This window comes from Silurus meridionalis, chromosome 16, assembly GCF_014805685.1.
Source record: "Silurus meridionalis isolate SWU-2019-XX chromosome 16, ASM1480568v1, whole genome shotgun sequence".
Classification (NCBI taxonomy): Eukaryota; Metazoa; Chordata; class Actinopteri; order Siluriformes; family Siluridae; genus Silurus; species Silurus meridionalis.
Genome location: NC_060899.1, coordinates 4,218,244 through 4,236,461, shown reverse-complemented (window position 1 = coordinate 4,236,461; position 18,218 = coordinate 4,218,244). Strand labels below are relative to the sequence as shown.

General features: G+C 36.6%; 1 pseudogene; it reads right to left on the bottom strand.

Annotated features, from left to right (window-relative positions):
* Nucleotides 1-3,646: 3,646 nt before the first annotated feature.
* LOC124399318 lies at nucleotides 3,647-15,649 on the bottom strand (annotated as a pseudogene).
* Between the last annotated feature and the right edge of the window lie 2,569 nt (nucleotides 15,650-18,218).

The following is an 18,218-nucleotide window of genomic DNA, read 5'->3' as shown; positions in this document are numbered from 1 at the left end:
CAATTTAAGTTAATTGGTAATTGAACTAAAATGGTGAATTGTAATGGGACATGTTGCATGTGATGGCAACAATGCAGTTTACCCCTTATATACATATCCTGATATGGTACCCCTGTTTTGGCCAGGAAGAGGGGCCAGGAATGTGTTTCATTGGTAAATGGCGGCTACAGGAGAGGTCAAGGTGTGACTTCTGTACATTTAACAATGAAACACCTTCCTGGCACTCATAGGCACCTCAAGATCATACAGGTGACCATTAACTTACCGTCAGATGACCATTTAATTTAGCCTGACATACTCGCCAAACCTTGTAGTATCTCAGGAATCTTTATATTCTCAGAGTCTTAGAGTGGCGTACCGTATAGTTATTCTCACGTACTCTATTTTTAACACTTCCCATATTACACACAATAAATTGTATTGCTTGGTTCTCCTTTTTAATTGTCATTCGCTTTCAAATGTATTTTTCTACTCAAGTCCTCAAGCGGTTTATTTTATTTTATTTTTTACTTTTGGTGTGCTCTATCATGCATCAGGAATGTGCATTTGCATGATTCTTATAATATCCAGAAACAAAAGTAGATAAACACAAATGTAAAATTGTTCATTACAGATCTCATTTACTTCCCTGAAGGACCAAAGTGGAGATTCAAAACCATAATTTTCACCTTATAAGTTCTTGTGAATCCATATTTCATTATAATAAAGTTAGGATTCAAAATTAAGAATATAATGCAATCTATTGAGTATACTGAGATATGGTAGATTATTAGGTAAATAATGCAACATTTAGTCTTATTTGTAGAATAAAAGTAAAAGTAAAATGTGACTTTGTAGGAAAATAACTATTATACCATGGAAGCTAGGACACTTTAAGAGACTATGTAACAGATTATTTATTAATTTATATTTTTTCTAAAGCCATCTGCTCATAGAGAGGGAATAAAACATATAGACCAGGGGTCACCAACCTTTTTAAAACTGAAAGCTACTTCTTGGGTATCGATTAATGTGAAGTGCACCACGTTGGTGACCCCTGATATAGACAAATAGGATGTCAAATAGGAAGTCTATTGTTTTACAGTGCTGGTCTTGGTGCAGTGCAATTTCCATTGTAACATTGAGCGGTAAATCCCCTTTATTATTTATATCCTTGATAGCATTGTTTGCAAACAACTGTATCTCTACATCACACAGAATAACTATCAAGACCCCAGTTCGCTTAATAGCGGTACGCTGCACAAAACATTTTTGTGTCAGTTCAGCCAACCATGCAGTTAGTTTATCCAAACTGTCATCAGTCGCTATCCTCCTTAGTAGCCTTTGACACAGTCACAAGACACTTGTTAATCCTTTTTAGTCTTGGAGATTGTGACACTTGACAATTGTGAAATTGTGCCTGGTAATGCATTGCTTTCTATTTGGAAAGTCATATCAGGTGACATTAAGGGAACCCACATGCTCTTTACTAGTGTTCTACAGGGCTTAGTTCTGGGTCCTGTTCTGTTTAGTTATCATTCTGTCTTGTAAAATAAGACCTATTTAAAATCATGTGTCTGCCAGGTTGGTACCAAAATACCACTAAGCTTCTAGATAACTAGATTTCACTGAAGAAACTACACTAATTAAATGAAATAAATTTGCACAAAACAAATGTGGGAAATCAAACAGAACAGTTTGAGAACTAATTGTGAATCATTCGAATGTGAAAGTGCTCTTGCATAAAGCATTGTTTAAGCCTTGATTCGTTTTGAATATATATATATATATATAGATAGATAGATAGATAGATAGATAGATAGATAGATAGATAGATAGATAGATAGATAGATAGATAGATAGATAGATAGATAGATACTGTGCATGTCATCACAGTTGGAACAGCTATTTTCTTTTTATTATAAGCAAATTTATTTGTATTAATTAACTGTATATATACCTCTAGGAGTGTTCATCGATAATCTAAAATTACATTAGTTACAGTAAGAAGACGTTGGATTGAAGCTAAGCTTCAAGCTTTTAGCTTGCAAGGACACATAGAAATGCTTTATGCAAATGTCTGTTTATTATTAGTGAAACCATACTCAACATAATGCATAAAGACAAAATATTTTGTAAACACTAAACGGAACTTTAGCTGTTTCCACATGGACCGTTTTAATTACCGGATGTGTGCATCATGGCGGACTTTGGTGCTTGATTTGAGGTTCGGCACATCAGTAAAACATATATTTGGTGAGTGAAATGTTTTTACTCTTTTAAATTTTTTAATTATATCTAAGTAAAGAAAGGATGTCGTGAATTAATTTGTTGCTTTGAAGGTTTTAATTTCGCCTAATAAAGATGGTCAAGCAGAAATACGTGCTTCATTAATCGCGCGTTAAAATAAACGCCATTAAAATAAATTAGCATTAACTTAGCATTAAATTAGTATATATAAATAAGAGATGGGAAGTACATAAACTTTGTTACTCTACTTATGTAGATTTTTCTGGTATCAGTACTTTACTTCACTATTAATTTTTACTAATTTTTACACACATTTCTGTAATTTCTACTTCTTACATTTTCAATCCAGGCTTGTAACTTTAGTTTTAATCTATTTGGTGAGATGATCAATATTTCTTCTTCTCATTGAGCTCCATTTTCAGCCCATCAACCGATTTCTTGTCATTGTGAAGCTTTTTCAACCCACAACTAGTGTATTATTTCCTGGCTCTCACACACCACAGACGTAGGCTAGTTTATGAAGCTAACAACGAGCAAGACAGAAGGCAACAAGAAGTCTGGGGTTAACGTGGATGAGACAGAGGAAGTCAATGATGTAAACATGACTAAGAACAGAGACTTTCCTGATCACCTGATCATCATCTTTTTTCTGCTTGTGTTCTATATGGTGGATGTTCAGCCTGGATACATAATTAAATAACAAAATTTGATTTTTTTTTTTGTATTAATATGATGTGAGGTCCAGTAACCAGCGTGACACTAAAACAGGTAGTAGTAATGGCTATTTTTTACTTAAGTACATGTCAGAACCCAAACTTCTTTACTATAACTTAAGTGAAAAAGTAAAGTCAGTACTTCAACTTTTACCAGAGTCTTTTAAAACATAATTATCTGTACTTCTACTTGAGTGAAGGATGTGTGTACTTTTGCTATCTCCTGGACCTGAACCCAATCGAGATGGTTTAGGGGTGAGCTGGACCGCAGAGTGAAGGCAAAAGGGCCAACAAGTGCCAAGCATCTCTCGGGGAACTCCTTCAAGACTGTTGGAAGACCATTTCAGGTGACTACCTCTTGAAGCTCATCAAGAGAATGCCAAGTGTGTGCAAAGCAGTAATCAAAGCAAAAGGTGGCTACTTTGAAGAACCTAGAATATGACATTTTTCAGTTGTTTCACACTTTTTTGTTATGTATATAATTCCATATATAATTCCACATGTTAATTCATAGTTTTGATGCCTTCAGTGTGAATCTACAATTTTCATAGTCATGAAAATAAAGAAAACTCTTTGAATGAGAAGGTGTGTCCAAACTTTTGATCTGTACTGTATATATATATATATATATATATATATATATATATATATATATATATAAAAGTTAAACGAAATAAACACACACATTAAATGTAAAACAAAAAAATGTTTCAATTCTTTATATAGCAGAATTAACCAACATGGCTTTATAATATTACAAGTACAGTGACAGAGTTTACTTTACTGTAAATTTACTTTACACCCCAACATTCTGGAGCAAATCATTCTGTCTACATAAGTGCTTTAAGAAGATTTCTTCGTGAGGTCGACTTCATTTACACGAGTTTGTGTCTAAGTGTAGAGGTATACAGTACTGTGCACAGGTCTCAGGCATATGCAAAAGAAATGTTACAGTGTAATCACAACATTTTCCCAGAACTTTAACAAAACGTATGATAGTCTTCATATAAGATATGCTATAAAGAATAGGACAAAATACACAAGAGGTCAATATGTGGTGGTACAACCATTTGAAAACATCAGCAGTGTGAGGTGAGCTCGGGTTACATTTCAAGAAATCACTTCATGTTAAATACTATAGTATTAGAAAATGTAAGTATGCAGGAAAAAGTATTTTTTTTTAATTTAGTAAGAAAAAGAAAGATCCAGATTTATTATAAATGGTAGAGGCAGCCCTGGATCACTCTAATGAAGCTTACAGCATTGAACAGATATTTGTTTTGCAGTCTCAATCTTAAATCTAAGCATCTAGATTTATCTTCTAGGGACTGCTTCAACAAACCACAAAGTGCACTTCGATAAAGCATTTAGTTTGAGTCTGAACGTTGGTGGATGAACAAACGACCTACAAGTCTTTGAATACATACATTTTGCTATTTGAATGACATTTAGCTTATTTAGCTTAAGCTCTAAAATGCTCCATCCTTCATAAACTTCTAATTGGCAGTGGAAGTATGTAAGATCTGCAGTTATGATTAAAATTCAGTACAAATCACAGTCTACTTGCTTCACAAATGCATTTGTGTTTGATTATTAGGGCAGACGAGAAGCTCCTGGCGGATTGTTTCGATTATTAGGATAGACGCAAAGCTACAAAATGATCTGATATTTAGCCATGACGTGGTTTTTACTGCTTCATTGAAATGTTTATTTCAGAAACACTTCACTTCACGTGTAAAAATGACGTGCTTTAGATAGGTCACATTTTAAGTTATTTTAAGCAGATTGGCAGATATGAACTGGACTTTACTGATCTCTACGTTTTTGAGGTATACCATAAATTTGGCTTGTTTTCAAGGGGTCCTGGCTGCTCTGAATAGTATATAATGGACTATGAATGTTCATAAGCATGAAACAAAAAGGGCAAAACTACAAACCACAACATTGCATGTACACAAAATAAGTAAATGGTGTAATCATCTCCATTACATATTGTGAGAACAGTCATTTACTCAACACTGTGATGAAGGCTGCATTGTACGATCCCAGTACTGGCCGGGCAACGTGCATGACAACAGCAGAAATAAAGCAAAGTCTCTTCAAAGCTGCGTTCTTTGGTGTGTATCACCACCGTCCTAGTACAGCGAGGAGTCTTAAATCTGCATGGAGAAAATTCAGGAAGGAATAAAGCAAAAATTAATGAATGCATGAGCTTTTCACTATAATACTGATGTTTTTTTCCTACACATTTCCACTTCTTAATACAAATTCTCTTACAGTATTTCTCAGTTGCGTTGGAGCCTTTATCGAATCATCCTTAATATTCAAAGCAGCACAACACAGATTTCTTGCAAACATCTGTACTTTTCTCAAAATCCTTAGTTCATCTCTCATGTCATTGGTGTCAGAATAACGAGTCCTTGTGTCATTGCTGATATAAACTAAGGTTTGGAATAGAATAATTGCACAAGGCTGAATTTCTTCTGTTTGGCATCTATGAATCTCGGAATGCTCTGTCTCTGTTACGCTCGCCATCATTAGTAACATTCAAGATTCATCTCCACGATTGATCGATTCAAGACACAACTGATAATGTTTCCTACTTCTTCTTCTTTCGGCTTCTCCCATTAGGGGGCGCCACAGCGGATCATCCGTCTCCATACACCCCCCTGTCCTCTACATCTGCCTCTTTCAAACCAATTACCTGCATGTCTTCCCTCACCACATTATCAGTTGTTAATGTTCATGTTGATCAAAATATATGATACTGGTTTCACCTGAAAAGTTTTAACCCCCAAAAGCATCAGTTCATTGTATGTCATCATCTGTCATCTAACATTTATATTAAACTTTTTTTTTCTTGTAAATGTGTTGAAGTGATGAATTGTGCAGATGAATCTTGAACGTCACTAATGAAGGCGAGTGAACGGCATCAGATCAACCGATAATCAACAAGTTCTCTAAAACAGGTCAAAGGTGATTCTTGTGAACCTTCAGTTGAAGAGTGAATACAGACAGAGCAAAACACAAAATTCTGAAAATTGAAGAACAACTAAGAAACAAACGAACACTTACAGTACAGTAAAAGTGTGAATCCTGTCCGGTCTCTTACAATCAATATAAATCAAATATACAATCAAATTAATAAATTTGTGCTGCTGAAATTCATAAATGCCAAACAGAAGGAAGTCACATTTTCTGCATTTTTAATCATTATAACCCAAACCATATTTATATCAAGAAATACTGAAACTGTGCATCATACTGACAACACGAATAAACATTTTGATGATCTTGTTTGTGAACAATCACAAAAAAGGGACTTTTCGTTCTGATGGGAATGAGATGTTTATTGACACAAATACTTACTATTGAGAGATGAACGAAGAATTTTGAGAAAAGTACAGGCTTTTACAAGAAATCCAATGTTTTGTGCTGTTTGTACAAATTGTTTTGAGAAATGCACTTACTGGTTTATAACCATGAAGGATGATTAGAGAAACGCTCCAAAACACCTGAGAAAAACTGTAAGCTTGACAGATTACGACAACTGGTTTAACCATCGATATGACATAAACAATTGACAATGTAGGAAACAGCAGACACTTGTACACAATCAATTGAAGGAATGAACCAAAGCATTAACAATTTGTTCAAAGCAACAAAAAATTTGCCTGCATGATGAGCACAAGCGACTACATGATGCGCAGGTCGTAAAAACAAGTAGTTTTAAGAATTTCATTTTTTATCTGAGAAATGATACAAAGCAACTGAGAAAAACTGTAAATTGTTCAACAGAATGTCATGTGATACGAAGGAAAGCACATAAGGGCGGAATATACTCGAGTAAAAACAATAAACACTAAACAATGTGACAAAGAAACAAATAACATAAACCTGAACCATGGAACAAGACTCACAACAATGACTCTATACTTAATATATCTTATTAAATAACCTAATAAATGTTCTTGTGGGTTCAATAAACTATTCTGATTGTAATTCTGACCAAGCTTGGGGAAGGTGTGGTGCTAGGCCAGACTTAAATACATGTGCTCATTATGGTGACAAAGACATTTACATGCAGGGGCTTATGGGTAATGGAGTTCATGGCTGTAATCCTGGACAGTTTCTGAGTGCAGTAAAGTCACACTACTGTAAAAGTCGCACTTGAATGTCCACGTGCATGTCCCTCAAACGTACATTTAAAAATACGAAAATGGTGTAAATAGTGTAGTTAAATATTAGCGCCACCTAATGGTCTAGAATGCTCACAGAAATCACAGTAAGCTCAAGCACCAAATGCTGATAGAAATGTTGAAAGTCATATAAATAAATATTTCTAAGATTCTCTGCAGTTGTTCCTAGAAGTATAAATGATAATAGAAATATTTGTATTTTTATAAAAGGATTAACCATTTAATGGAAGGTGCTTATTAACCCTATAGTTTTAGTTTAATTTTGCTACCAAAATAAGTGATAAAAGGACTCAATTGTTGCCTCAGTGAAAACCAAAAACCAAACCGATGCCAAACCGATCATGCTTAATATGTTAAAGGCACACTCTGTTGTACCTCAGGACACAATAACATCCATACCAACTTTGCCAAAACTTTCTGTGGAACATCTCAGATCCAGGATGTAAAATCTGCCACACTAACTCTGTAGACTCTTTAATAAAAGTTTCCTCATGTCTTTAAAAAAAAAATGGTTCTAAAAATAAAATTTGCCTTTTGGGATTTTTCCAAATTAGGATTACATCTTTAACATCTCTTACAACAATCTCCTTAGTTTTTTCTCTTCGAATGTCCCTTTGTTTACATGGGGTAGCAGGAATGCAGGACCTTAAAAGGCTATGGGAGAGGGAGCTTTGAATAAATGTAACAGAGGAGGAAAGTGTGAGGAAAATATGACGGAAGCCTGAGAGGTGGTAGCTTAGTGGTTAAGATGTTGGATATATAAATGACTGTCGTTCTGGATAAAAGCGTCTGCCAAATGCCATAAATGTAAATGTAAGATGTTATATGTAAAACTACTAGAGCTATTAAGCTACAATACACTGATCAGTAGCATTAGCATGCGCTAAAAGTAAGGCTAAGATTTGTAGCATGTTAATCATTCGACTGAAACTTTTTATCGTACCCGAACATCTTATCTTTATTAGTATCCCTTTCAGTGATATTTTTTGAATGACAAAACAGTTCTGACACATCGAACTTTAACAGCAACTTCTTCAGCATTTTGAGCTACAGGAGCTCGTCTGTTGGATCGGACCAAGCGGAACCTCAGCCGCCCGTAACCCTGTCACTGGTTCACCACTGTTCCTTCCTTGGAGCACTTTTGATTGATACTGACCAGGAACATCTCACAAGAGCTGCAGTTTTGGAGATGTTCTGACCCAATTGTCTAGACATCACAATTTGGCCCTTGTCAAACTTGCTCAAATCCTTTCGCTTGATCATTTTTCCTGCTTCTAACACGTCAATTTTGAAGGCAAAATGTTAACTTGCTGCGTAATGTATCCCACATACTAACAGGTGCCATGATGAAGAGATAATCAGTGGTCATAATGTTATAAAATTCGGCCTGTACAAGGTCTATTCATTGTTTTGTTTTTTTACATTCACAGTTATGGCATTTGGCTGACATTATGCAAATTTGGTATTGGCATTTGACAGACTATATGCAGACTTTGGCATTGGCATAGATTAACTTTTACATTTATGGCATTTTCCTCTCTCCTATATTTCCAACTGTATTGTTCTCTGGTTAATATGTTACTAAAAAGTTAATTAAAAAAATCTAAAAGTTAAAAAGTTAATTAAAAGTTAATTAAAAAAATATATAATATAGTGACACAACTTCTTACATATTCCGAAATCTCTTAAAACTTTAAAAAGAAATTAAAATACAGGCAGGGTTTGAAAAAAAAAAGCTTTCTAAAATAAAGGTTCATAACGAAAACTAACCTTCATATGTATTGGATTTAATGGGATACATTTTCACCGTTTACTCTGCAGTTACAAAATACATACGATTTTTCTGAAATTCACCTCACCTCAAAGCCTTTGCGGATTCCATACATCAACGTACAGGCAAGCACGATACCCAAGATCTAAAGCAAACACAAAAGAGAACAAAAGAGAGGTGAGAAGAGGAAGTGGAATTTTGTAGGCTTGGATGGCAGTGAAAAAGAAAACTGTTACCTCTATGAAGCCAATGACAAGAACTACAACTCCAACCCAGAGCATGACTCCCTTGAGCACATCCTGCAGAACAGTCCCACAACCCTACAGCACAACAAGCCAGGATTAACATTATTGCCTTTTACAAAGTAAAATAACCAAAAAATATTGGTTCAGAAGTAGAGGGTTCACCTCGGTGTAGATTTTGTTGCTGTCCTTCATGGCTCTGGCTCCACAGTTCAGCGTGACGTTCTTGCAGCAGGAGTCGGGGACAGATATATTGTCAGGCTGAAAGTCCACCCAGTCAGAAGCGTTTTTTACTCCACAGCATTGCATCTACACTTGCACACAAAAAAACGGCATGATGTTTTTAGCCAATTCATCGACTCGATTGAATTAAACTTTATTGTCATTGTGCAAAGTACATGTACAGCGCCATTAGCCATTAGCATCTAAGCAGCAGTGCATAATGGCCTATTTACAATAAATTGCAGTATGTTAAATGAGGATTATAGAAGTTATTATAAAAGTTATTATATAAGTTATAAATTATATAAGAATACAGGGAGAAACAGGCAACAGGAAACTATGGAACTAGGAGTTGGCGATCCTGGGGCGTCAGCAATTGTTTGCACCCAGTGCAGATCTTATTCAGAACCCCTTGACACTCGTTATAATGCACTGGCTTATAACTAGTGTCAAGGGGTGCGTCGAACTTTCGTTTTTTGCAGTCGTGAAACGGAGTGGCGAGGGCTCCTCACGATTGCAGCTCGAACAGCCTCTATATTCAATGGTGTGTAGACTATTCGAAACACCACCTGGACTTTTTTAAGGCTGATCTAATTTTTTCTAAATTAGCAGATGGGAAGCAATCATGGCGTCCTTACTGGCAATGACGCAGAAATTCCCTTTACGCAGCACTCACACTTATCACCATTCTTATTAAAGGTTTTTCAGTGAACGCTCATTGTGCACCACTCCACTGCTCTATTATAACTAAGGGCGAGGGGGTCAAATGAGGGCGCTCTGGTTCCAAACAACTGTCAGCATTCCATGGTCGCCTTGTGTTATTTAGGAAAACTTACATAGCAACCTGATTTTTTCAATAAAAGCATTTTTTTACACCAAATTACATTTTTCATTAACATTTCATGGTACCATACAGTTCTGTTGGTGTTCTTTAAAAACCCTTTATGATCCTCTTGTTTAGCAGTTTTAAGATGGACACCAGTTTTGCCCACTCACCTTTTGAGTAATGCAATAAAAACTGTTGAGCCTAGCTAAAGTAAGTGAGACCCGCCATATATTAGATGTTCATATGGGTAAATTCCTGCATGAGCTGTGAATGTGCTCTTGGGTAAATTTTAGTAGGTTGCTTACTTCTTGGAAGATTCATCACAAGATTCGGTTGAGGTTTATTTTCCCAGTTTATTTTTCAAACTGATATGTATTTCTGATTACAGTCCTTCTATTTTTATGGATGCCAGCATAGTGGGCTTTCACGCATACAGTTCAGTCCGAAACAGAGGGCAGTTCATATCAGAAATTGGCAACGTGAAAGTTATCTTACAGACCACGGTGCTGAAACTGAGACTACCTCGAGCAAGCTGTCTTGAGTTTGGTTGCAGTGGAAAGGTACCATGAATCCCGTTGTGTCATGTTCTGTTTTCCATGCGAGTGTTTATGATGAGTAAGTGACGAATGCAAAGGTTCAACAGACCATTGTCGCATAGACCATAGGCACCATTGTTTAGTCTTTTTAAATGATTTCACATTGTTGGAAAAATTCCTGTCAATTACTGCTAATCCATTTAGTAAATGAAATGATCCGTTCAAAATTGCATTTCTGCATAGGTTGAAATTTAAGAAATATACAAAAAATGTTTTAAAAAAAATCATAAAGGGGCAAAATGTTTGTCCTGCCACTGTTTTTGAACGAGTGCATTCATTTTATCATGAAATTTGCCTTGCTGTTGGAACTATTTTTAAAGCTGCTGCAATAGAAAATGAATCAAACCTCTTGGTTCAGATTGTCCATGCTTTCCTTTAACTTTGGGTCTGTTTTGTACTCCTTTATCATTGACTTCATGGCTTCGTCCATTACCATGGTCACCTGTAAGAAGAAAAAAATGGGATTGTCTGGATTGTGTTTGTAGTTTGGAAAAATTCTAAAAAACAGTTTTTTGGTAAAATATGACACATCATAGGATTAAATTGTTAAAAATCTCACCGTGTTAGTTAAGACATATCCACCGATGACTAGCAAAATTTCAGCGATCAAGATAAGGGAAAGCAGGACAACAAACTGGAGAAGAAACAAGAAGTAATCATTTTTCAAATGCTGTTGTGTAGACATGCATTACAATGTGCAGCTGCTTTATTTAAAAACTTATAACAGGATCCATTCATACTGAAGCAATAAACCTAGTCAAGCATCTGGCTGGACCTAAAGAGTGTACCATGAAGCAAAACCATGAGACACTGTATGGGATTGACTCGGGTTATCCTTAGCACATAGAAGGCTTTCTTTTTAAAGCTTGAGTCTTAAAAAACATCCCTGTCAGCTCATTGTGAAAGAATCTCTATAGCTCGCTATGTGGGACTGCTCTTTAATTCGTAATACAATTTATAACAATTTGTATACATTTTATTAAACTGAATAAAAAATACAGTGGTCATTATTCTGTCTATAAGGATTTCCCAAAGTATCCCCACAAGAACTGCAGTTCTGGAGATGCTCTGACCCAGTCGTCTAGCCATCACAACTCAGTCCTTGCTAAACTCAATCAAATCCTTACGCTTGCCCATTTTTCCTTTAACGACAAAATGTTCACTTGTTGCCTAATAAATCCCACCCACTAACAGGTGCCATGATGAAAAGATAATCAGTGTTAGTTACTCACCAGTCATAATGTTATAATGCCATATTGTTATGTCTGTAAATATCAGTTCACTCCATTCTGGTCAAGAATGTCTAGAATTTTTCCCCCTACAATATATTAACCACTGTAAATATTACATTTGTGCTTCTTGCCTTACCGTAGTGACCATGCAGTAGTTCTCTTTCCATGCTCCACAGCACCCAAAGAACGCGACTAAGAAGATGATGACACCGATCACGATAATCACAGCGGAGGTGCCCTTGCTAGCAGTCTGTTCCACCTCAGGGAGGCTCTTCAGGGTCGACCCTACTAAAACTCCAACCACGATGACAGCCAGGCCACTAAGCTAGACAGACAGCAACAATGAACAAAATATTTAAAATAAATGCATCGCCTCTATTATCAATTACACTTACAGAAGAACAGTTACACAAACAGCAGCCTGGCTGGTTTGTTTAAGACACATTATTTACATATTTCGCTTGCTAGCTCACTAATATGCCTATTAATGCAGCTCTGCATATAGCTCTCTTACAATCTAAACAGCTTCTGAAACATTATTATATCGTCTCTTTCGGGGCACACCTCAGCTTTGATGTTTTAACTGTAACGCACAATGTATGACTCGTACCCCTTAAATTTCTGTCCAGTATAAACATTTCAATGACATACTGAATGTCTAGTCACTGGAGACTGGACCAATGTTTAGGATCATTTAGCCTCTGGAACGTTTCCAAGTTATAAGGATCTTTTACAGATACACCATTAGATAGTGTTAGCTTGGCCAAATGGCACTGCCGGCATATCACGGCTAATTCAGAGCAGTCATAATAATGATAATAAAATGTAGATGTAGTTAACATCAATCTAATTCTTCCTAAATAAAATTTAGGAAAATTTAGAATTTAAATCAAATAACTCATCTGCAAGAGTAACAAACGAGCAGCTGGAACTTCAACATGATGGACTATAAAAAGATCTTTTACCAAAGAAGATTCGAATTCAAATGTTAAATCTGTCTGTATTTGTTTTGCAAAACCAAGTGCAGAGAAGCTCCATTACCTCACAAAAAAAGGGGACTTTCCTAGACGTCTATCTCTGTTAAATCATTTCTTTCGCTTCAGAAATCCATTTGCTCCATGGTTGTAATTCAGTTACAAAGCAAAATAATTCCTAATTACCCAGCAAGCTATTTCACGTCCCTTATAATGCCATTAGCTAGTGAGCATATGCAATTAGAATGAGTTTCCTCATTATCCAGCCCAAGACATCTCGCTACAGAGCATGCTGTGTCATCCCTGTAAGATGCAAACAGAATATTTACAAAGACTATATTCTAGGTTAAAGCAGGCAGCAGATCGGACAAAGAATCAAGCTGCTGGAATCGAGCCCCTTCTACTTTTTGCACAGCTTCCTGAATAACCCAGGAGCTTTCTCTTTTTCCAGGCCTTCTGCCAGACCCAGAACCTCTGATTAATAGCTGCAGAAGAATATCGATCCTGACGTATAAGTCACATGATTTCTGATAAAACCTCGTTACGAGGTGACATTACAGTATCACTCACTCACAATCAGGAGTGCTTCAGAAATTTTTATATGACTGTTTATAAGCTGTATTTCAAATCAGACAAAACATTTTGCTACTAGTCAAAAAAATGGAGTTGAAAAGCGAAATGTTCGCTGTTCAAAACATGATTCAAAAACAGCACTACTCAATCTTGGTTTCATTTCTGACACGTCCCTTTAAAATAGTAAGCGAGCATGCAGATATCGTATGTTGTGTCTAAAAATAGCTGGAAGGCTAAGGATTCACTGCCAAATATAGCTTAGAACTGATTATAGTGTACTTTCTGTTGTGTGGAGCGATCCATACCTTTAAAAAGCACACCTAACATCAGATGCATTTAACGTGTAATTCAATTCAGCTTTATTTGTATAGAGCTTTTTATAATCGACATTGTCCCAAAGCAGCTTTGCAGAAATGAGTAGATTAGAAAGTTACATTTCAAATTCATGAATTAGTCCATAAAGATTATCCCCGGGTGTGAAAGTCGTTGCTGACCCTGGCAAGGAAAAGCTTTCGGAGAAACCTTGAGAGGAACCAGAATCAAAAGAAGTTCCTAAACTGTGGATTCATGGGTCCCCTTTAAAATTTTATCCCTTATCAGCGAATACAAAGCCCAGTCTCACGGCAGTCACTTATATAGATATAGAAATATATATACTTTCCATGTAATGTATTTCAATAGGAAGTATTTTTTCTTTCCGCCACTGGGTGCGCGCATTGTTTTTCTTTCTCATTTGCAATCTTCAAGCACCATTACTTAACATTTTATCAGTTAAAATCTTACATTTTGTCAGAATTCAGTAAATAACTTCTACTCGTTAATTAAGGAGACTGCGTTAATTAGACACGAACACATTTATTACAGTATAACCGCAACCCAAACACATTTCTGTCAGCATTACCCATGATACCAAGATGACATGGAGACGGAGCCGGACAGAGCCAGTCGTGCTGAGTGACACGAATAAAGAGAGAAATTCGTGTCCATGTAAACGAATCAATAGATTAATTAATAATGACTGTATCACAACATGCTATGAAACTGTGTTGGAATACAATATAACACATTGTTCTTAGAGCTACTGACAATCAGCAGTTTGTTTTTTCTCTTATACTAACAGAGAAGCCATGGCAACTTCCTGGAACAGATGGAACAAACTTTAGACTGGTCCTAAGACCAATTCACACAACTTCCAGATGTAATAACAGCATTAACAATAGGACATTACCAGGCAAACTGTACGTTTGCAACGTGTTTGCAATGACCTATTAGCAACACCCTCCAGGGTAACATCTAAATAATGTACAACACTGATTCAGAAAATACATCTTAATAACCTAATTGAAATTAATTTTTATTCATTTCTGGTCAGCAAATACTATAAACACATTGTTCTTTGGGCTACTGACAATCAGCAGTTTGTTTTTTCTCTTAAACCTGCCAGAGGAAGCTATTTGGCGTTGTTTAACCACTGTACTTACTTCATAACCTCTAGAATCGAATCATGTAATAACAGCATTAACAGTAGGACAATTAACAGGCAAACTTTTAACTTGTGTTTGTATTGACCTACTCGCAACACCCTCCAGGATAACATTTAAATAAAGTACAATACAAAATATGTCTCATTATCCTAATTCAGATTATATTCCTTCTAGAGCAAGTTACATATGTCTGTGATACTGAATTTGGAGTGTTATTACAAGGATGATTAACCACTGTTTTATTTCAGCTGTCTGGCTTTAAAAAATATTACAGGAAGTTCACCGAGAATCCCAGATAGTGATCACTTGAAGGTGTCTAATTTCTCAGCAGTTGCAAGCAATAAAACGGTTTAAAGTGGTTGCCAAGTCTATAGGAATATTTCCCTTTTTTTCCACTGGAAAGTCAGAGAAAAAAAGCAAATCAGGCAGATATTAGAACAAACATAAGAAATGCAACTAATGATGCTGCGATGTCTAATTCCCAGTGATGCTACAATGACATTATAATGACATGAAGACTTACCCAGAAGAAAAAGTTGAAGATAAAAATCAGAATTTTATGCACTTCATTCCTCCCTCGACAGCCATAATGTGTTGAATTTAGATTCTAAAAAGAGGCAAGAAAGTTACATCAGAAATGTAAAAGATTTTGTCCATAGTTGTGCTGTGATTTTCAGTGATGTCTGGATGTTTAGTTCCATTACCAAGGTAGATGATTTGTCATAAACAACCTCATTAAAGACAGGGCAGTGGCTGTTTTTTTCAGTGCTTTCGTGTCTGTGAGAAGTAAAGGGGTGGCGTTTGGAGGTATTTGCAATTTGTTTTTAAAAATAGTCCACAAAATAGTTCCATAGGGAGGCCAGGTTACCACTGAGAGCAAAGGCCTAATGGGAAAACTTCAAGGCACGACTTTTTGGGGAGTAAAGTAGAGTAGGCCTGAACACTACCTTTTTTGTTCAGACTACAGTAACCATTTTGTTTTAGACAGATATGTAAATATTTGTAAAGTAAGTGAGAAAGAAATTAAGAGTGTGTTGTTATAGGACAATAAATTGGTGCTGTAAAACAGGCGATACACTGCAGAGGAATCTTGTTTATTATTAAAGCTTGTGGCACCATATATATATTAATCTATATATATATACAGTGCATCCAGAAGTGTGGAGATGTTTAGGAGAGATGGAGTTTTTAACCAGATTTTTTAACAAGATTCTGGAAGGTGATAGAATGCCTGATGCTTGGTACGGATCTTTAAAAATAAGGGCGATGTGCAGACCTGCAGTAACTACAGGGGAATTAAGTTGATCAGTCACACCATGAAGTTATGGGAAAGAGTAGTGGAATCCAGGCGGAGAGAAGAGGTGATCATCTGTGAGCAACAGTATGGTTTCATGCCGAGGAAGAGCATTATGTGCTTTGAGAATGTTGAAGGAGAAGTATAGAGAAGGTCAGAAGGAGCTGCATTGTGTGTTTGTGGATTTAGAGAAAGTGTTTGGCAGGGTGGAGAGAGAGAGGAGTTGTGGTATTGTATGAGGAAGTCAGGTGTGTCAGAGAAGTATGTGAAGGTGGTGCAGGACATGTAAGAGGACAGTGTGACAGCAGTGAAGTGTGCAGTAGGAATGACAGACTGGTTCAAGGTGGAGGTGGAACTGCATCAAGGATCGGCACTGAGCCCTTTTCTGTTTGCATTGGTGATGGACAGGTTGAGTGACGAGGTCAGTCTCTGTGGACTATGATGTTTGTGGATGATATTGTGATTTGTGGTAAAAGTGGGGAGTAGGTTGAAAAGAGCCTGGAGAGGAGGAGGTACATGCTGGAGAGAAGGGGAATGAAAGTCAGTTGGAGTAAGACAGAATACATGTGTGTGAATAAGAGGGAGGGGAGGGGAGTGGAGTGGTGCGGTTTAAGGGAGAAAAGGTGGAGAAGGTGGATATAGAAGTGAAAGGGAAAGTTTATAGGACTTTGGTGGGACCTGCGATGTTGTATGGTTTAGAGACAGTGGCACTGAGTAAGACAGGAGGTGGAGCTGGAGGTAGCAGAGCTGAAGATGAATGAGGTTTTCATTGGGAGTGACAACGGTGGACAGGATTAGAAATGAGTTTATTAGAAGGACAGCGCATGTAGGACGTGTTGGAGACATAGAAAGAAAGGCCTGATTGAGATGGTTTGGACATGTGTAGAGGAGGGACCTGGTGTATATCGGTAGAAGAATGCTGAGGATGGAGCCAACAGGATGGAGGAAAAGAGGAAGACCAAGGAGGAGGTTAATGGATGTGATGAGGGAAGACATGCAGGTCGTTTGGGTGAAAGGAGCAGATGTAGAAGACAGGGGGGTATGGAGACAGATGATCCACTGTGGCGACCACTAATGGGAGCAGCCAAAAGAAGAAAAAGTATGCATCCAGAGAGTATTCACAGCGCTTTACTTTTTCCACATTTTGTTATGTTACAACTTTATTCCAAAAAGGATAAAAATAAGTATTTTCCTCAAAATTCCACATACAAAAACCCATAATAACAAGTAAAAGAAGTTTGTTAAAAAAAATTAAAAATAAATCACATGTACATAAGTATTCACAGCCTTTGTCATGATATTTAAAATTGTGCTCAGGTGCATCCTGTTTCCACTGAACATCCTTGAGATGTTTCTACAACTCCACCTGTATTAAATTTAGTTGATTGGACATGATTTTGAAAGGCACACACTTTTCTATATAAGGTCCCACATGTGTGGGCTAAATGGCTATGGGACGACTTTGTGATATCCTTAAGTGGCCCAGCCAGAGCCCAGATTTGAATCCGATTAAACATCTCTGGAGAGATCTGAAAATGGCTGTGCACTGATGCTCTTCATCCAACATGATAGAGCTTGAGAGGTTCTACAAAGAAGAATGGGAGAAACTGCCCAAAAATATGTGTCAAGCTTGTAGCATCAAACTTAAAAAGACTTCAACTTAAAAAGGCTGTAATTGGTGCCAAAGCAGCTTCAACGAAGTATTAAGCAAAGTCTGTGAATATTTATGTACATGTTATTTTTTTATTTTTAATACATTTGCAAAGACTTCGACCAAACCTTTTTCACATTGTCATTGTAGGGTATTGATTGTAGAATTTTGAGGAAAATATTTATTTAATTCATTTTGTAATAAGGCTGTAA